General features: G+C 47.1%; 1 long non-coding RNA gene, 3 other non-coding genes and 2 pseudogenes across 4 annotated transcripts in view; all 6 read left to right on the top strand.

The window, feature by feature from the left end:
* The window catches only part of LOC142777294 (uncharacterized), a 218,890-nt gene that overhangs the window by 93,480 nt on the left and 103,717 nt on the right, over positions 1-21,693 (top strand). The window lies entirely within an intron of this gene.
* On the top strand, positions 3,366-3,447 carry TRNAS-CGA (transfer RNA serine (anticodon CGA)). The gene has a single exon. It is a non-coding gene; the product is annotated as a tRNA-Ser (tRNA).
* On the top strand, positions 12,062-12,143 carry TRNAS-CGA (transfer RNA serine (anticodon CGA)). Its single transcript has one exon. It is a non-coding gene; the product is annotated as a tRNA-Ser (tRNA).
* Positions 15,348-15,429, top strand: TRNAS-CGA (transfer RNA serine (anticodon CGA)). The gene has a single exon. It is a non-coding gene; the product is annotated as a tRNA-Ser (tRNA).
* LOC119161967 (uncharacterized) lies at positions 16,032-18,262 on the top strand (annotated as a pseudogene).
* On the top strand, positions 20,479-21,689 carry LOC119162315 (uncharacterized; annotated as a pseudogene).

Below are 21,693 nucleotides of genomic sequence, written 5' to 3' on the forward strand. Positions count from 1 at the left end.
CAGGTAGAGTTCACCCGCGCGTTCCCATAATGACTTTGCTTGGCGAACCTGCGCGGCAATTTATTGCTTGTCGCAGAGAAGTGATGCGTGAGCTTTATATTCGTGCGTAATACAAACGTATCTGTGATAAAATGGTCTTTGCACACCCTGGCTCTAACGTTCGGTACCTAAAGGCTGCCTGTCCCTGTGGCTCTCTTCGCAGCCGTAGCCCACCTCATTTCTTTTCTTTAATCCATTGGAATTTACACCTACTTCAGCCTTTCACGCTCGAGTTAGAACAGCCAACGACTGAACAACCGACAATGGTTGATCACGGCAAAGATAAACGAACGACCACGCACGTGGTTCCCTAATTATCTGAGGCTTGTGGTTGAGCTGTTCGCCATCGTCTACTTTTTCGAACCGCAAGCCCGCAGCAGTTGCTGTATCCTACAGTCCCTCGCTCTATTTATGGTCACCTATTGTAATAAATACAGTGTCTAGAAGAATACTACCTAGTGTGCTGAGTGCGTGCATTTTGTACGAGGGAGGGTGGTTCGACAAGTGATGACTGCGCACAGTTGCAGCAAGCGGCGCTGCAAGACGAGTGGGTGCCTGTTTGTGCGAAGAAGTTTTCTGGTCCAATTGCTGCCAGATCCTCGCCACGAGTAAGATAAGTTTTGACAGCTGTTATCTGTCGTATTTTACCAGATGTGAGCAGCAACACAATGAGATATTGAAAGCTAAGGGGCAATGCAAAGAAAGGACATGTTTTGTGCCTCTGTGTTGAAGTGGTTATCGGTCAAATGAGGAAAGGGTATCTTTGTTCACCGAACCGACGAACCCAGCACGGCTTGCAGAATGGGAAAGCAGGATAAAAAGGGCAGGCAGAAGGCTGACGCCGAAAGCTGTCGTTTGCGGACAACATTTTGAGAGTGACTGCATCGAACGATCTTTTGAAATTACGGTGAACAGTGTCGTGAATGGAATTGCCCGTGAGAAGCCGCACTTGAAGCCCTATGCTGTCCCTACAGTGTTTGCAAATCACCCAACACATCTTGTACCTAAGAAGACGGTCAAAAGGAAAGTTCAAAACCTCTGTGATCAAAGACCGGCACATCAAAAACGGAAGCGAATTGTTCAGTTGACGTTCCCCGAGTCGTCCTCAGCAGTCGACAATGGCAAAACGGGGTGTGCGTGTGCGCGTGTGTGCATTTGCGTGTGTGTGTGTGTGTGTGTGTGTGTGTGTGTGCGCGCGTTTGTGTGTTTTGTGGGCTGCAACCAATGGTGAGGTGTATGTTACGATATTATCTTCATTTGATATTGCTAAATACGCTACTGTGAAAGCAGTTGCGTAGGTATTGTACAAAAAAGCGTTTTGTAAATAACTCTGCAAAAGTACGGAAAAGTTGAGAGTTGGCCTCGCGCCACTCGGTCTACTGAAAGCTTAGCAGCGCTTGTGGAGCGCACAGATTGAACGCAGATGCACCCACTTGCGCAGCAGCGCACCAAGTGATCGCCATTGGCAGTCACCAGCGACGGAGTCATCTCCTCGCTCCCGCTCAGCCCACTAGGCAGTATTTTTCTAAACTCTGTAGTATAAATGCCGACGCTCCTCACCACTTGTCAGTTGATTGAGGGCCGGCGCTCCGTTCGCTCGCCGCTATCAGTGCTAGTGGGCATCGCTCTAGTCTGCTCTTTAGTTACGAGCCACATGTTTGGCCTAATAAATAGCCTAATCTCGTGATTTCTGTCTGTTTTTATCCACATCATTACCCTGTGGCATCTGGTGGAGATTCTGCAGTATTCATGTAGCGGACGCCCCCATCAAGCCGTGAACACAGCCGACGTCGCGCAGAAGACACCACCACCGCCAGCGACAGTCGAGCCAGCCGCAGACTGAAAGAACTAGCCCCTTATTACGAGCCCCTCAGGGACAACACAAAAACGAGGGCGACGACGACAAGAGGCACAATCGCAGCAGCAACATCTCCCGCATTGGTAGTGATGCAGCAGCCAAAAATATAACCCCGCCATTCCACAGATCGTCGTGTGAAGACACGGAAACATGAATAGAGACCTACGACTAGCGGCCACATATAACCATTGAGACACGGAAGAGAAGCTCCGTTGCTTCTACTTTTATCTGGAAGACGTGGATAGAACCTGGTTCAAGAATCGGGAGTCTGCCCTTGAGACCTCGGATCTCTTCCACGGCATATTCTTGGACACGTTGGGAGCATTACCCGAGAGGAAAAAGCCGCGACATTACTGAAGACGAAGGTGCAATTTCTTAATGAAAATGTGTCTATCTTCACGGGAGAAAAGAATCGACTATTTGTTCACGCCGCCACCGAAATGTTTGGAGACCACAAAGTTCGCTTCCTCATGTTGGGAGTCACCAAGAACTTTTCGCCGGACTGATCAGGAACCCGCAAAGACGGTCGCCGAATTCCTTTCAGAAGCATCTACCCTAGAAAAAGCACAAGAGATGCGGACACGGCAGTACAACTGCAACTTTTCGTCTACTAGCAATGCCGACAACCAAGCGCAAAAAACCACCGACCTGTGTGAGATGATCCGAGCCATCGTGCAAGAAGAGCTGCGCTAATTGGTTTCTTCAGGGCAGCCTCACGTGGCCTGCATCGCGGATGTCGTACGCCAGGACATACAGCAATCGCTGGCCGTTCGTCAGCTTCCAGAGCCACAGCAACAAGCCATGAGCTATCCTGCTGCAGCCCGCCGTCACGCTACTCCTCCACGCCCACGCCAAGACGTCGCCCCTTCGCACTTCCATCGCCAGACGCCACCGCCACCGCCTAAACAACAACGTCCTACCGTTTGCAAGCGGGACAGCGCAGAGTGCCGAGGGAAACCGATGTTTCGCGTGCCCCTGACAACCACTCGCTCTGCTACCATTGCAGACAGGCCGGGCACACATAACGTCATTGCCAATAAAGACAGACGGATCTTCGGGATTTCGACATCAGCCCGCCGTGTCCAAAATGGAGTGAACGACCTCATCACAATACCGAATACCGTATCGTGGTCGTGCTCTTATTTGGGACGCGGTAGTATGCTAAGTCGCATCTGCCGCATTCAGTCAATCCTGGAGCTAAGCTGTTCTTGATTCCTCGTGGCTCGCGAATCACGAGCCACGCGGTTTTCTTCTTTTTTTAGCGCGACACATGGCCAAGACCTGTGCTCGCTGCATTACATATCATCATTTGTCGAGAGATTGGAAAATAAATTCAGCTTAGGTTGTGATTTTTTGCAAAAAAAGTGTTAGGCTACACGTGATGGGGGAACGGGTGAAAACATAAAGATGATGGGCTTTAAGAGTAATGCGCACTCCTGGGTCGCAACCCTACTAACCTTTTTCAACAGCAGTCGTGGCCGAGTGGTTAAGGCGATGGTCTCGAAAATCATTGGGGTTTCCCCACGCGGGTTCAAATCCCGCCGACTGCGTGCATATTTTTTTTCTCAATTTTACCGCTTGTCAGCGTGTTTCTAATATAACAGGGTGTGACGCCTTAGCCTGGCCTGCATAACACATTTATTTTAATTATCTTCTATATTCAAGCCATGGGGACGGATGGATGGAAACAAATTATTTGAAAGTCCTTCAATGTTTAAACATTGGCTGAGGACTTTCATGAAGGGTTCGCAAGGGCTTGCCTTGTCATCACTTGTCGGGACGGCGAGAGTGTGGAGACATGGACAGAGATCTAACACTAGCGGCCACCCTCAACCTGTGAGACAGGAAAGAGAAGCTCCGTCGTGTCTACTTTTATCTGGAAGACGCGGCAAATACTTGGTTGAAGGATCGGGAGTCTACTCTTTAGACCTGGGATCTCTTACGGGGCATATTCATGGGCACGTTCAAGAGCATCACCAGAAAGGAAAGAGCCGCGACATTACTGAAGACGAGGGTGCAAATCTCAAAAGAATATGTGGTTATCTTCGCGGGAGAAATGAATCCAATCTTCCTTCACGCCGCCAACGAAATGCCGGAAGACAACAAAGTTCGCATTCTCATGCTAGGAGTAGACAACAACATTTCGCCGGGATGATCAGGAATCTGCCAAAGACGGTCGCCAAATTTATTTCAGAGGCATCTAGCTCAGAGAAAGCACTGGAGATGCGGACAGGGCAGTACAACGGCAATTCCTCGTCTACCAGATGTCCCGCCATCCAAGTGCTAAGAACCAGCAACCTTCGTGAGAAGATCCGAGCGATTAAGCAAAAAGAGCTATGCCACTTTCTCCCTTCAGGGCAGCCTCACGTGGACTCTATCACGGACGTCAAACGCCAGGAGATCCAGCAATCGCTGGCCGTTCCTCATCTTCCAGAGCCGAAGCAACAAGCCATGAGCTATGCTGCTGCAGACCACCTTCACGGCCCTCCTTAACGCCCACACCAAGCAGTCGTCCTGACGCACTTCCGTCGCCAGACGCCAGCGCCCCCACCACAAACACCGACGTCCTACCGTTTGCCAGCGGGACAGCGCAGAGTGCCGAGGAAAATCGATGTTTCACGTGCTCCTGACAACCACTCGCTCTGCTACCATTGCAGAGAAGCCGAACACACATAACGCCATTGCCAATACCGACAGACGGATCTACGGGGTTTCGACATCAGCCCGCCGTGTCCAAAAGGGCGTGAACGACCTCACCATAATACCGAATACCTCGCAGGAGCGCAGTTGACACTCCGACGACCATATAGTTCGCCATCGTGCGGCCGCTCTATCCCGCCGCACCGCGGGCAGTACACCGGCCTTGGTCGGTTACGATCTCCCAGCCCTTCCTCGGAAAATTAAGGGCAGCAACCGATAGATGTGCGTTTGCTTTACGATGAACTACCAAAGATGCTCCGTCGTCAACGGCAACAACGCCGCAAGGTAATCGAAAGCACTCGCCGCAAGACGAAAAGAGTCTTGACGTCGAACCTTCGTGGCTGACAGAGGACGTGACGACGCAACATGGAAGCAGTGGAGCAAGTAGACCTAGCCGTGATCCTACGCAACTATTCAAACGCATGCCCGAGGAGGAACCACTGAACTCGACCTAATATTCGACGGCCACAACGTCACTGCGCTGGTCAACACTAGGGCCAACTATTCAGTCGTCAGTGGGTCTTTCGCGACGAAGTTAAAAAAATTGAAGACTGCTTGGCAAGGCCCTGAAGTCAGAACCGCTGGGGGTCATATAAAAACGTTAGCTGTTGTTTGCAAAGCAGGAATCCTCATCAATAACCAGATTTATTCCGCAATCTTTCTAATTCAACAGCTTCACTCTAGGAATGTGATACTTGGGATGGAATTCTTAAGTCAGCATGGTGGCGTCATTGAAATAAAATCTGAGGAAATAACGATATCTACAGAAACAGTACTGCGGCCCCACACGTCGTGAGGGAGGCGCGCTTTGAATGCGCTGGAACACAGTCATCGTTCCTTCTCACTCCAGTGTCAGTATTTCCGTCAGCCCTCAAGCATCAAGAGACATGAAAGGCGTAGTTGAAGGCTACCAGCACCTGTGCATCCACCACGGTATTTGCGTCGCCAGAGAACTGGCCGAGCTGCGGGGAGATAACGCGACAGTGATGCTCACCAACCACACTGAAATACTGGAGGAGCGTCAGCGCTCTCCCTCAAAAAGTGGCAGAAGCTGCAAATTCTGCCCAGATGCGATCGCCAATATACGGCGACACACCGCAACAGGCCACACCTTGTTTTTTTATCCAGTGGCCGTGACAGGTGTGAAACGGTGTTCCCAAAAAGGACACGCAGTAGGCCTGATTTCTCGGAACTTAGCTCGTGGTTGCGCCATCTTAGAGTGGCATCACAAAACACTAATAATATGTTTATTAGTGGGCTTACGGAACAGCACGTGCAGTGAACATTTGCTAGCTGCTGATCGGGAGTTGGGGATAGGGATGCAAGACGTGTCCCTAGTCCTGTATTGGAGGCTATAAGGAGTTTTGTAACTCATGAGATCGAATAACTCTGGACCCCGCTTGTGTGAACGTCCATTGCTTTGTTGTCGCCAGTCGGAAATGGTCACTCGACAACTGCTATTTCCCGTTGGGAATCAATGTTCATCGTTTTCTTTCTCTTTGACTGCGCAGCTATTCGTTGCTACTGCACCCTCGTCATAGAGAAAGGCAGTCGCGAAAACACATGTTGCGCCCCCCCCCAACCGAAATTTTTTTCGTGTTCGCCAAGCATAAATATGCCAATAACGTGTGACTTAAACGTGTGGTGCAAAATTTTTTATTATTGTTCAATAATGAGAGGCGATACGGCAGCTCAAGACGCCGTACCGTGGTCGTGCTTTTATTTGGGACGCGGGAGTATGCAAAGTCGCAGTTGCCGCATTCAGTCAATCCTGGAGCTAAGCTGTTGTTGTTGTTGTTTTCCTATCGTTAGTGGCGCATACCCACTGTGGGGGATTGGCCAAGAATCGAGTGGCTTTAAAATTTACTGTTCAGATTTAGAATGATGGAGGTATAACAGAAAGATTACCGATAGCCTATAGGCAAGTGTGGTGCTTAATGTAATGCATAGAAATATTTACATAAACAAATTTATTCTTAGAATAGAGCAATAGTCTGATTTTATACGTATATAATTAGGTGAACATGTTAAGATAATGAAACTGGTTAATTAGTCAACCTATTAGTTTCATCATTATAGTCCCGGACGGCCGCGCATACTGTGCCATTACAGAAACCAGAAATGGAAGCTCCAAAAGACAAAATGACAGGCAGAGATAAGTCCATACCAATGCCATGCAAAGGTATTTCTAATAGGGTTTTTCGTAATGTGTTAAACCGCCTGCAGGTCAAAAAGAAATGGTCTATTGTTTCCAGTTCATCACAGAATGCACACAGTGGCGAAGGTGCCTGAGCAGACCTGTGTTTATAGAAATTTAGATTTGGTACCCGGCAGCGCAGCCTTGTGATAGCTACTTCTTGTTTTCGAGTGCGGCAAAAGTCTCTTCGCCAGGGATATAATAAATGGCGATATTCTGTAGAGTTTGTTAGTGCTGAACCTTTAAAGACTTGCATAAGCGTACGTCTGCGGAATCGAGCAGCAGTCACATAAGCGGATGATGGACAGAGCGGTAGAATTGGTTCGCTGATTGACGACTTAGCTAAGGACTCTGCTATTTCATTAAGAAACAAACCTTTATGTCCAGGCACCCAAACTAATCGCACTTTTCTTAAATGCGCAGGTACTAATGCACGGAACGCCTTTGTTACGTGATTATCAGCACCAACAGAAAGTGCCGCACAAAGAGATAGGGAATCTGTTATTATGACAGCTGATGTAATTGCTGTATCTAACTTGCGTAAGGCGAGCACTACTGCCAGAAACTCAGCCACAAAAACGGGTATGAAATCGGGTAGTCGAAGGGAATAAATCCAATTTAAAATAGGGCTGAAAATACCAACCCCTGACTTTTCGTCGTATTGCGATGCGTCTGTAGCAATAATAACGTTCGTTGTAATACGGCGCAGGTGATCTTGGAGTAAACCATCCAAAATATTATGGGGAAGTAATTTGGCATTATTAGGAAAAATGTCGTCGAATTGAATTTCTACCGGGGCTGAATTATAACGACTCGGCATGATGTCGCATATACGTACGTTTAGAGGCTCCAGTAAATTTTGCACAAATATAATTTGTGGCGTGTGAAATTGCGGCCATCTGGCAGCAAAAAATGATTCCGGGGTGGAAATAAAGGCTGTTTCTGAATGTCGTAATGGTGATTCATAAATTCTTAAGAATGTCTGAACAGTCAGAAGGCGAATTCGACAAGAAAGCGGAGGGACCCTCGATTCGAGATATAACACATTGTTGGCGACTGTTTTGGGAAGGCCAAGGCATAAGCGTAAAGCTTCTTTTTCCAGAAGAATTAGAGGCCGCAACTTGTAAGCTGGAACTCCAGAGAAAAGCACACAACCAAATTCCAAAATGGGACGAACATACATGCGATATATCATTAATAATGTGTCTCTTCTCATACCTATGCGGTAGTTACTTAGCCTACGTAATATGCCAATGGCCCGCACACCTTTTCCGGCGATATATTCGATATGAGATCGCCAGTTGAGCGATGTGTGATAAATTACTCCAAGGTATTTAACAGATTCCACCTGTGGTATATCCTCATGATGGTAAGACAGAGAGATGTTCACAGGGTATTGCAGCGGGAAAACAAGGAGGGCACATTTACTTGGATTAAGTAAAAAGCTGTTGCCATCGAGCCAGCTCTCCAATATATTAAGGTAAGTCTGCAGCCGTTCATATAAGGTCTGAATGTTATCTGCCATTGCAAAAAATGCGATATCGTCTGCATAAACATAAGTTGTTATATCCTGTTTACGTGGGATGGTGCTCATTAGTAAATTAAATAGCACCGGGGAAAGCACCGAGCCTTGCGGTACTCCCCTCGTTTGGGTATGAGTAGATGATGAAAACCCATCTTTAAAACAATAAAATTTCCTGTCTGCGAGAAAATTGTGAACCCACGCTACTATGTATGATGGAAAATCAAGGTATTCTAATCGATCTATCAAAATACAGTGCTCCACGGTATCATATGCTTTAGCGATGTCTAAGGTAACTAAAGCAGCATATTTTTTATGTAGCCGAGCTAATTGAAGCCTACTTTCTAAGTCAACGTGGGCATCCCAAATTGAACAACCAGCCCTGAACCCTATTTGACAGGGACTTAGAATAGACCTCATGGTAATAAGTTCATTAATTCGTATATTGATGATTCTCTCAACCAATTTCACTGAGTTTGATGTCAGTGCGATCGGCCTTGTGTTATCCAACTTGTATGCATCATTTTCATTTTTAGCAACAATACAATTTTGGCAAGTTTCCATTCTGGAGGTATCCATGCATTCCCCAAAGAGTAATTCACTAGTTCTAGCAAAAGATTAGGCGATTCCTGGAGTAAACATTTCAACATAGAGTTCGTAATCCCATCTGGTCCGGGAGCCGTCCTCGGTAAGCATAATACTGTCTGATTCAATTCAGCTAAAGAAACTTCTGGAAATTCATGCAAGTTTACCAGAACGGACTGAATAGCCGAAAAATTCGCAGTGAAGCGGCGTTCTAAACCTTGCGCTATGTCTTCTAGAGAAGTGTTCATTTCTACCGGCGTCAAGACACATGACTGCAACGTTAAAGGTGCTGGTAGTACTTTTCTTGTCCGAAGATAAGCGAACAAAGCACGCTTATTCTTTGATTTAGAAAGATAATCAAAATGTATACTCTCGTATTCTTCTTTCGCGCGGTTCACTGTACGCTTAAATACGCCAGCAAGGAATTGATAGTCTTTCCAGTTTGTTGGGCTCTGATTAAGAAGAAGTTTTTTCCAAGCGGCTTTTCATCTTCTATAATCGCGCGTACACTCATCGTTCCACCAACGAGAGGAGGATCGTTTATTGGATGGAATAGAAAATTCAGAATTTTTTTCTAGATCCCTCCAGCATTGAACCTATCGTAGATGCAATCTCCTTAGTACTGGCATTTCCAAGCTTGGAAATGGCATGACGGAGGCAGGCTTGAAATTTGCTTTGGTTGATGTATGTGCGTTTTGGCTGATCTAAAGTTATTGTTGGACAAGTAATGTCAAAAACTACAGGAAGATGGTCACTGTTAGTTGCCGAATCCAGAACAGCCCATGACAAAATCTTGATTGCATTGGAGCAAAACGTTAAATCCAATACTGAGCTAGTTTGTCCTCGGACAAATGTTACATGACCTTTATTCAGACAGGAGAGGTTGTGATCAATAGTCCATTCCCACAGTCGCCTACCACAAGAATCTGTCCTTATACCCCAAGACAAATGGTGTGAATTAAAGTCTCCTGTGAGTACAATTTCCTTTCTACATGCTACCAAAACGCTGTCAAGATAACGCGTGCTTTGCACACCGGAGGGGAAGTAGCAATTTACGATTGAAAAAGGGTGGTATCCGGGGAGACACAAGTCTAATGCTAATAATTCGCAATCGTAGTCTAACATTCTGAAAGAAATTTTCGCTTTATGGCATAATTTACTTGATACAAGGATCATTAAACCACCACCACGTGATGGGCGATCTAATCGAAAAGAACGAAAACCTGCAAGATGGAAATTTTTATCTGGTGTAAGCCAAGTTTCTTGGAGAATTATAATATCAAGATTAAAATTATTGCAAAAGTAATGTAAGTCGGTTGAGGCTGAGAATATAGAACGGCAGTTCCACTGCAGTACCCTCAACTGACCTATGGTGTTGAGCGCACCGCAGAGGCGCATGTTGCACCCTTGTTAGCATCTTCACGCGAAATAGCTGATTCATTCCGTTTAGATTTGGACTTGAGATCGGTGAAGATAGGGGATCTGGTACGTTTATTAGTTCTTATATCGAGTTCCATATCTGTATCAGTACTTGTACTCGGCCGAGGCGAATGTCGGTCCAAGTGCACCTGTGTTCCTGGCTGCTTAGCCTTGCCTGCAGATGCAGAAAGTTCGTCCATCACTACATTGCGTAGCTGTGTGGCGTCACTAGTAATGTGTAATACTGCAGGTTCTGTACCAGTCTGTACTGTTTGTCCAATCTGGCTTGAAAGAATTTGCACTAAACAGTCGGAAAGGTTAGATATTAGTTTATCCATTGCCTTACTCACTGCCTTTTCCACAGCAGTTTCAATAGCCTGCGATAGGGTTGAGTCCATACTGGAAGTGCAGCGCGCTGTTATACCAGAGTATCCAAAAGCCCTGTCTCTAACTATGTCAATGGCTTCCCTTCGTGAACAGCGGCGGCGGTCAATAACTTCCAGGATTTGAACCTCCCGGGAACGAGCGGAACAGTCAGAGTTGTCGGCGCAGTGACTGCCCCCACAGAGACAACACTTTTCCACTGTTGCAGTACAATTGCTTGAAGGATGACTCTCTCCACAGGTGCGACAACGAACGTTAGATTTACATCCTCCCGCACTGTGGCCGAATCTCCAGCAGTTCTTGCACTGAATCGGACGAGAAGCGAGGGGTTCTACTCGGAAGATCAGTGGCCATAATTTTATTTCTGATGGGCATTTTGTGCCCACAAATGTCGCGATAACAGATTCGGTTGGTACCCTCTGGTTGTCGACTAGGCGATTACACCGGTAAATTGAAATTACGCCTGCTCCAGAGAGCCTGTCTAGGGTCTCAGCTGGACTCAGCTTGGAGTCGACTCCCCGTACAAGGCCTTTGGTACATGCAAGGTGAGGCGGAATGAAAGCACTCACCGGGGTAGCAGCAAAGGAGGTGCATTTGAGAAGATCCTGCACGCAGGTCTGATCAGGCGACCTACACACGATACCTCCTCGCCCAAATGGGCGCACATCTGTGATGGTCTGGAATTGATTTGAAGTTGTCTTGAGTTCCTTTTGAACCACCTGAGGGTTTGAAAGTCTGATGAAGCCTCCATTTGTAGGTACCAGTGCTACGGGAATGCTGTCGATACCACTGCGGAAAAAGGAGTCTAGTGGTAATTCATTAGACGGCAAGGACGCTGACCAGGCGGATCGCGCCTGGCCAGGAGAACTAGTCGACATGAGCACTAGAGATATGGTTAGACTCAGAACAAACTAGAGTCGGACTCTAAGACAGAAATTTAAAACCACTCAATCCTCAGCCAAGAACACCCCAGTAGGTTGAGCGCGGCACCAGCTACTGCAGGAACGGTCGTGGTTCCAGATGCGGGCGTCGAATCCTGGTAGCCAGGAAGAACAAGCACCGGGCGCACCGAGCTTCTTCTAATTTCTAAGCTTTTCTCGATTCCTCGTGGCGCGCGAATCACGAGCCACGCGGTTTTCTTCTTTTTTAGCGCGGAGGTTGTCCAAGACCTGTGCTCGCTGCATTATATACCATCATTTGTCGAGAGAATGGAAAATAAATTCAGCTTAGATTGTCATTTTTTGCAAAAAAAAGTGTTAGGCTACACGTGATGGGGGAACGGGAGGAAACATAAAGATGATGGGCTTTAAGAGTAATGCGCACTCCTGAGTCGCAACCCTACAAATCATTTTCAACAGCAGTCGTGGCCGAGTGGTTAAGGCGATGGTCTCGAAAACCATTGGGGTTTCCCCACGCGGGTTCGAATCCCGCCGACTGCGTGCATATTTTTTTTTCTCAATTTTACCGCTTGTCAGCGTGTTTCTAATATAGCAGGGTGTGACGCCTTAGCCTGGCCTGCATAACCCATTTATTTTAATTATCTTCTATAACCAAGCCATTGGGACGGATGGATGGAAACAAATTATTTGAAAGTACTTCAATGTTTAAACATTGGCTGAGGACTTTCATGAAGGGTTCGCAAGGGCTTGACTTGTCATCACTTGTCGGGACGGCGTGAGTGTGGAGACATGGACAGAGATCTAACAATAGCGGCCACCCTCAACCAGTGAGACACGGAAGAGAAGCTCCGTCGTGTCTAATTTATCTGGAAGACGCGGCAAGAACCTGGTTGAAGAACGGGAGTCTACACTTTAGACCTGAGATCTCTTACGGGGCATATTCATGGGCACGTTCAGGAGCATCACCAGAAAGGAAAGAGCCGCGACATTACTGAAGACGAGGGTGTATCCCAAAATATGTGGTTATCTTCGCGTGAGAAATGAATCGAATCTTCCTTCACGCCGCCACCGAAATGCCAGAAGACAAAGTTCGCATCCTCATGCTAGGAGTAGACAAAAACACTTCACCAGGATGACTAGGGGTCTGCCAAAGACCGTCGCCAAATTAATTTCAGAGGCATCTACTTTAGAGAAAGCACTGGAGATGCGGACACGGCAGTACAACCGCAATTCCTCGTCTACAAGATATCTTGCCATCCAAGTGCTAAGAACCACCAACCTTCGTGAGAGGATTCGAGTGATCGTGCAAGAAGAGCTGTGCCACTTTCTTACTTCAGGGCAGCCTCACGTGGAATCCATCGCGGACGTCGAACGCCACGAGATTCAGCAATTGCTGGCCGTTCCTCAGCTTTCAGAGCCGCTGCAACAAGCCATGAGCTATGCTGCTGCAGCCCGCCATCATGGCCCTCCTCAACGCCCACGCCAAAACGTCGCCCTTCGCACTTCCATCGCCAGACGCCACCGCCACCACCTAAACACCAACGTCCTACCGTTTGCAAGTGGGACAGCGCAGAGTGCCGAGGAAAACCAATGTTTCGCGTGCCCCAGACAACCACTCGCTCTGCTACCATTGCAGAGAGGCCGGGCACACATAACGTCATTGCCAATAAAGACAGACGGATTTTCGGGGTTTCGACATCAGCCCGCAGTGTTCAAAATGGAGTGAACAGCCTCATCACATTACCGAATACCTCGCAGGAGCACAGTTGACACTCTGACGACCATATCGTTCGCCATCGCGCGGTCGCTCTACCCCACCGCACCGCGGGCAGTACACCGGTCTTGGTAGGGTACGATCTCCCAGCCCTTACACGGAAAACTAAGGGCAGCAACCGATGGTGGTGCGTTTGCTTTACGATGAACTACCAAAGATGTTCTGTCGTCAACGGCGACGACACCTCAAGGTAATCGAAAGCACTCGCCGCAAGACAAAAACGGTCTTGACGTCGAACCTTCGTGGCCGACAGAAGACGTGACGACGCAACATGGAAGCAGTGGAGCAAGTAGACCTAGCCGTGATCCTACGCAACTATTCAAACGCATGCACGAGGAGGAACCAGTGAACTCGACCTAATATTTGACGGCCACAACGTCACTGCACTGGTCAACACTAGGGCCAACTAATCAGACGTCATTGGGTCTTTCGCGACGAAGTTAAAAAAATTGAAGACTGCTTGGCAAGGCCCTGAATTCAGAACCGCTGGGGGTCATATAAGAACGTTGGCTGTTGTTTGCAAAGCAGTAATCTTCATCAATAACCAGATTTATCCCGCAATCTTTCTAATTCTACAGCTTCACACCAGGGATGTGATACTTGGGATAGAATTCTTAAGTCAGCAAGGTGGCGTCATCGACCCAAAATCTGAGGCATTAACGACATTTACAGAAACAGTACTGCGGCCCCACACGCCGTCAGGAAGGCGCGCTTTGAATGCGCTGGAACAAACTCATCGTTCGCTCTCACTCCAGGGTCAGCATTTCCGTCAGCACTCAAGAATCAACAGACATGAAAGGCGTCAAGAATCAACAGACATGAAGGATACCAGCACCTGTTCATTCACCACGATATTTGCGCCGCCAGAGAATGGTCGAGCTGCGGAAGATAACGTGCCAGTGATGCTCACCAAGCACACTTAAATACTGGCTGAGCGTGAGCGCCCTCCCTAAAAAGCCGCAGGAGCTGCCATTTCTGCCCAGACGCGATCGCCAATTGACGGCGAAACACCGCAACAGGCTGCACCTTGTTTTTTATCGTGTAGCCGTGCCAGGTGCGAAACGGTGTTCCCAAAGGAGGACACGCAGTAGACCTGATTTCTCCGAACTTAGCTCGCGGTTGCGCCATCTTAGAGCGGCATCACAAAACACTAATAATACGTTTATTAGTGGGCGTATGGTTCAGCACGTGGAGTGACCATTTGCTAGCTGCTTATCGGGAGTTGGGGAGAGGGATGCAAGACGTGTCCCTAGTCCTGTAATGGAGGCTATAAGAAGTTTCGTAACTCATGAGATCGAATAACTCTGGACCCCGCTTGTGTGAACGTCCATTGCTTTGTGGTCGCCAGTCGGAAATGGTCACTCGACAACTGCTATTTCCCGTTGGGAATCAATGTTCATCGCTTTCTTTCTCTTTGACTGCGTAGCTATTCGTTGCTACTGCACCCTCGTCATGAAGAAAGGCCCTCGCGAAAACACACGTTGCGCCCCCCCCCTCGCAACCTAAATTTTTTTTCGTGTTCGCCAAGCATAAATATGCCAATGACGTGTGACGTAAACGTGTGGCGCAAAACTTTTTTTACTATTGTTAAAATATGAAAGGCGATACGGCAGCCCAAGACGCCGTACCGTGGTCGTGCTTTTATTTGGAACACGGGAGTATGCAAAGTCGCAGCTGCCGCATTCAGTCAATCCTGAAGCTAAGCTGTTCTCGATTCCTCGTGGCGCGCGAATCACGAGCCACGCGGTTTTCTTCTTTTTTAGCGCGGAGGTTGTCCAAGACCTGTGCTCGCTGCATTATATACCATCATTTGTCGAGAGAATGGAAAATGAATTCAGCTTAGGTTGTGATTTTTTGCAAAAAAAAGTGTTAGGCTACACGTGATGGGGGAACGGGAGGAAACATAAAGATGATGGGCTTTAAGAGTAATGCGCACTCCTGGGTCGCAACCCTACAAATCATTTTCAACAGCAGTCGTGGCCGAGTGGTTAAGGCGATGGTCTCGAAAATCATTGGGGTTTCCCCACGCGGGTTCGAATCCCGCCGACTGCGTGCATATTTTTTTTCTCAATTTTACCGCTTGTCAGGGTGTTTCTAATATAGCAGGGTGTGACGCCTTAGCCGGGCCTGCATAGCACATTTATTTTAATTATCTTCTATATTGAAGCCTTGGGGACGGATGGATGGAAACAAAAATATTTGAAAGTCCTTCAATGTTTAAACATTGGCTGAGGACTTTCATGAAGGGTTCGCAAAGGCTTGGCTTGTCATCACTTGTCGGGACGGCGTGAGTGTGGAGACATGGACAGAGATCTAACACTAGCGGCCACCCTCAACCTGTGAGACAGGAAAGAGAAGCTCCGTCGTGTCTACTTTTATCTGGAAGACGCGGCAAATACCTGGTTGAAGAATCGGGAGTCTACTCTTTAGACCTGGGATCTCTTACGGGGCATATTCATGGGCACGTTCAAGAGCATCACCAGAAAGGAAAGAGCCGCGACATTACTGAAGACGAGGGTGCAAATCCCAAAAGAATATGTGGTTATCTTCGCGGGAGAAATGAATCCAATCTTTCTTCACGCCGCCACCGAAATGCCGGAAGACAACAAAGTTCGCATTCTCATGCTAGGAGTAGACAAGAACATTTCGCCGGGATGATCAGGAATCTGCCAAAGACGGTCGCCAAATTTATTTCAGAGGCATCTAGCTCAGAGAAAGCACTTGAGATGCAGACAGGGCAGTACAACCGCAATTCCTCGTCTACCAGATATCCCGCCATCCAAGTGCTAAGAACCAGCAACCTTCGTGACAAGATCCGAGCGATTAAGCAAAAAGAGCTGTGCCACTTTCTTCCTTCAGGGCAGCCTCACGTGGACTCTATCGCGGACGTCGAACGCCAGGAAATCCAGCAATCGCTGGCCGTTCCTCATTTTCCAGAGCCGCAGCAACAAGCCATGAGCTATGCTGCTGCAGCCCGCCGTCAAGCTACTCCTCCACGCCCACGCCAAGACGTCGCCCCTTCGCACTTCCATCGCCAGACGCCATCGCCGCCACCTAAACAACAACGTCCTACCGTTTGCAAGCGGGACAGCGCAGAGTGCCCAGGAAAACCGATGTTTCGCGTGCCCCTGACAACCACTAGCTCTGCTACCATTGCAGAGAGGCCGGGCACACATAACGTTATTGCCAATAAAGAGAGACGGATCTTCGGGGTTTCGACATCAGCCCGCCGTGTCCAAAATGGAGTGAACGACCTCATCACAATACCGAATACCGTATCGTGGTCGTGCTCTTATTTGGGATGCGGGAGTATGCAAAGTCGCAGCGGCCGCATTCAGTCAATCCTGGAGCTAAGCTGTTCTCGATTCCTCGTGGCTCGCGAATCACGAGCCACGCGGTTTTCTTCTTTTTTAGCGCGGCACATGGCCAAGACCTGTGCTCGCTGCATTATATACCATCATTTGTCGAGAGAATTAAAAATAAATTCAGCTTAGGTTCTGATTTTTTGCAAAAAAAAGTGTTAGGCTACACGTGATGGGGGAACGGGAGGAAACATAAAGATGATGGGCTTTAAGAGTAATGCGCACTTCTGAGTCGCAACCCTACGAATCTTTTTTCAACAGCAGTCGTGGAGAGGAAGAAGAAGCCGCACCGATCGGCTGCGTTTCAAATTGCTTTCTGCTGGTAACAGCGTATCGGCCAACGGCCGAAGATCATCGACTCTGTTTCATGATGAAGACTCAAGCTATAAAGTCGTCCTGCCACGTCTTCCAACCGGTAACGATGTTTTGAATTCCGTTTTCCTTCATGCCGACTTGTGTGGTAGGCCGTACCGTGCCCCAGACTTCCGTGACGCGCTGCTTAAAGCGATGAGCACAGCGGACATTATGGGAGTTGGCCAGTATCAAATGAGCCATTATGGATGGTTACGTGTGCAAACAGCATGGCGAAACAGAAACTCGTCACTTGTGGTGAGCTCCGTGTAAAAGGGCTGAAGTGCATGGTGCTAGATCCGGAGACCAATAATATTAGGCTGAAACTACTTTGGCTTCCGCCTCATCTCGGATCGCGACGTGTTGAAGAGGCGTTCAAAGCTTACGGCGTTGTGAAGTCTGTTGAAAGAGAGGCATGGAGATGTGCAGGAATTGAACAATGGATGACAACGAATAGAGACGTTGCCTTGGAGCTCAAGGACACCATCACTGTGAGCTCAATACCACACCTTATGTCAATCTATGGCCACCAATGTCTCGTACTTATTCCCGATAGGCCTCCACTGTGTCTTCGGTGCAAGCGAGTGGGGCATGTACGACGACAGTGCAAAACACCGAGGTGCTTGCAGTGCCAGCGTTTTGGTCACTCGTCGGATGCCTGCGTGTCGACTTACGCCAACAAACTCCGTTCTGGCCAAGGCACAGAAGACCAATGTCTCGATCATCTTATGGATGTCACTGAGGTAGTTGATGCGACAGGAGAAGCAGCGGGAGGAGCAGAAGGTGCCTTAAAGGAAGCGGAACACTTGTCCATGGATACCCTTGGCACGCAAAATAACACCGCTAACGACGCCAGTGAAAGCATAAATGAATGCAATGCTGCTGACGAACACCACTTGGAAGGCCTTAAGGACAAGCCTCGTGACAATGAGGAACAAGGAGGAATGGATTGCAGTCAGACAAGGAAGCGTCAGGCACCGGTCACCGATGAAGCAAGAACGAGTGCGCCCGACACGACAGAGCAAGCGTCTTCGTGTGGTCCACTTGTCACCTTCTTTGGGGACTGGGAGACGCGCCGGCTATGCCAGCGTCCTGAGGAAAGTGCTCCTAAAAAGTGCAAAGGAGGTAAAGCCACAAGTTGGCCTGTGGCTAAAGGTGACCTACAAAAGTAGTAAGATATCAAAATGGCTACCACGCTAACGTTTCCCATGTGCGTAGCGACACTCAACGTACGTGGCTTGAGGAATGTAAGGCGTCAGTGGCAGTTGCGCCACGTGCTTGAGCAGTACAACATTGATGTACTTGCAGTGCAAGAGACTAAGATTTCCGCTGCTCGTGACGCCGATCTTGCACTGGAAGTTTTTCGTGATTACAATTTATACATCAGCCCAGCACGTGGTGCATCCGCTGAATGCTTTCTAATAATTTGAAAGCACTTCAATCATATTGTGACGTCACTACATGTTGATGGGGAAGGACGCTTCATTTGTTGCGACTTATCTTTTCATTCCCAAAATTGGAGGTTTATCTGTGTCTATGCTCACTCCAAAGTGAATGAAAGGAATTCTTTTTCCTTTCTTTACCTTCGCTACTAAACACTGACAGAACTTTGGTAGTTTCTGGAGACTTTAGTTGTGTTTGTGACGCTAGAGATCATTCATATATAACAAATCGTTATGATGCAAGTGCAGCCGTATTGCAGAAACTATTGAATGACCACAATTTAATAGATGTGGGAGCGCATGCACCTTCCTCGGTGAGGTTCACGCACTTTCAAGGCATCTCTCATGCTCGGCTTGACTGTGTATATGTATCTCTAAGCTTATGGTCTCACATTCATAATTATGCTGTAAAGCCCATATTTTTTACAGACCATTGCTTGGTCACCGTTTCTTGGGGTCCTAAAAATTTTCGTAAACTTATGGAAGCTTAACGTACAGTTGTTGCGCGAAGATTGTTTTGTTAAAATAGTAAAAGAATCGGTACAAGAGGTAACACAGTGCCGACAGCTACCAATTTTCGCTCAATGGGAAAGGTTCAAAGAAAAAATCAAGTATCAGGCAATTAGTATTTCATGCTAAATAGCGCAAAGAAAAAAAGCTAAAAAGCGCTATCTTTATGAATTCATAAGCTCCATACTTTTGAAAGTCAACAGCCGGGATTGTACGGGGACGAGATAAATGTGATTCGAGCACAGATACAAAAACATGATACAGATTTATACAGAGGAGCTAAGATTCGTTCCTGTGTTGCCCATTTGACTGAAGAGGAACCCACTAAAAAATCCCTCGGGGATGAAAAGAGATATGCACTTTCTAAACAGATACTGCAAATTGAGTCGCGGGGTTCCCTTTGCACAGAGACATGTGAAATAAGAGCCGCATTTGAAGATTATTACAAATGTTTGTTCACCGCGGCTGAGCTTCAGGATAATTTTGAGGAAGAAGCTAACCACTTCATTGCCCTTGTGCCTCAGTTACAAGATGATGATAGACTCCCTGTAGAGGGGCCAACAACCAGAGAGGAAATTAGATTTGCAAAAACAACGTTGCAGAAAAACAAAACTTTAGGCCCACATGGCCTTAGTGGCGAATTTTACATAGCTTTTCAGGAACTTCTGATACCTTTCCTTGAGCAACTTTTTAAAGGGGCTTATGACCGTGGTGAACTTCCTCCTTCTTTCTATCAGAGCCATACAACATTAATCCCAAAAAGTGCTGATCCTAATGCATTAAAGGGAGTTAACGAATACAGGCCTATATCGTTATGTAACGTTGACTACAAAATATTTGCTAAATTGTTGACAAATCGGCTACAGACAGTGATTACTAAATGTGTAGGTGACCACCAAACATGTGGATTTCGTGGTCGCTCTATACAGACAAACATTCACATTGCACGTTGAGTTCTTTAGTGTATAGATGGTAGCATGGACCAAGTAGCCCTCCTTCAAATAGACCTTGCAAAAGCATTTGATAACGTACAGCATGCTTTTTTGTTCCGGCTCCTAAGACACCTGCAGTTGGGTGATGTACTATACAATGGTATCTCACTGTGTTATAAGAAGTGCACAACTAAGCTAATTGTAGATCGCACACTTTCCAATATAATAGAGGTAAATTCATCTGTACGTCAGGGATGTCTGCTGTCACCTTTGCTTTTTGCAATTTATCTGGAACCACTATGTTTAAGTGTGCTTCTAAAGTCCAGCATAAGAGGCTACCGATATGATGCTGAGGAAGTTAAAGTTCTAGCTTATGCAGATGACATTGCCTTCTTTTGCGCTGATAAACCCAGCGTTCAAGAAGCAGTCAACACTACTTTACGTTTCTATGAAGTCGCTGGCGCCAGCATAAATTTTGATAAAAGTAGTGAATTCTGGCTAGGCATGTGGGCTACAACTCCTTCGGTCTTCGCAAATATTCATTGGAAAGCGACTCCTATGAAATACCTTCGTGTGCCTCTCGATAACTATCGCAACAGCGGCCCACACTGGACCGCTGCGATAACTACGATCCACCGAAAGGTGGCAACATGGCACGGACGGGAGTTTTTCATTTTTGCCAGAGCGAAAGCGTGCAATATATTCCTTGTATCGAAGCTTATTTATATTCTGCAGGTGTTGCATTGCTCTCGGGTACACATTCAAGCCTTTCATAGGATATTTGCCTGCTTTATTTGGAGCTCTTCCTGGGAACCCATGAGAAGAGACAATCTTTTTCTTCCACTCGAAAAGGGTGGCCTTGGTCTTGTGCACTTGTTCGTGTGACAGTTGGTGTTGCGATTTTTCTACCTCAAGGTTCTATTAGCGGTTCTTCGTAACCGTCTATGTTACCACCTTCCTTTTATTCATGTCACAACAACCTTTGCTAAAGAATTGCCGTTGCGGGGATTCCTAAAAGAAATCGTTGATACTGTCAGTTTTTTGAAAGCCAGGTTTACCTTAGAGTATTTGTATACTATTGACAGAACAAAGTTAACCGCTGCACTTGTGAATAATCTTTTCCCCGAACCTGTTTATCGAAAGCCATATTCGCTTCTGTCTGGTGACGATGTATTATTTTGTGTACGTAGAATGTGTATATCTCCTTCAGCGAAAACATTTTTCTTTAAACTGCACACTTCCACGCTGCCAGTGAAAACGTGGCTGAATGAAAAATCAATATACGTACCCTGGACAGTGAATTGTAGACTCTGCAACCAACCTGAGACTACAGAGCATTGTGTTATTCATTCTCGTGATGCTTTTTATTTTTGGGACATTCTAAAAAGAACATTAAGAAAAGAACTCCCAATCACAGCCCATGGTATTAGGTTCCTTCCGTTCAAAAAGAGTCTGACTGATAGTACTCCTTACGACTTGTTTATGTTGTTGGGACTTTATTCAATAAGGAAAAGTTGCATGATCGATAGACACGCCGAGCCACCACGGTCGACGAGATCTGTCTTCCGAGAAGCAGCTGCTCAAGTGCGCAGTGTTGTCGAGACTTTTGACCCCGTTCCGGAGTGGCTTCCCGTTCTTGACGCTTGTGTGTCTTTGCCTGACTTCTGATGAAGTATGTTCTGTGTACTTTACTGGTGATAATGGCATTCATTAAAGAAA

Source organism: Rhipicephalus microplus, chromosome X (assembly GCF_043290135.1).
Source record: "Rhipicephalus microplus isolate Deutch F79 chromosome X, USDA_Rmic, whole genome shotgun sequence".
NCBI classification, from domain to species: domain Eukaryota; kingdom Metazoa; phylum Arthropoda; class Arachnida; order Ixodida; family Ixodidae; genus Rhipicephalus; species Rhipicephalus microplus.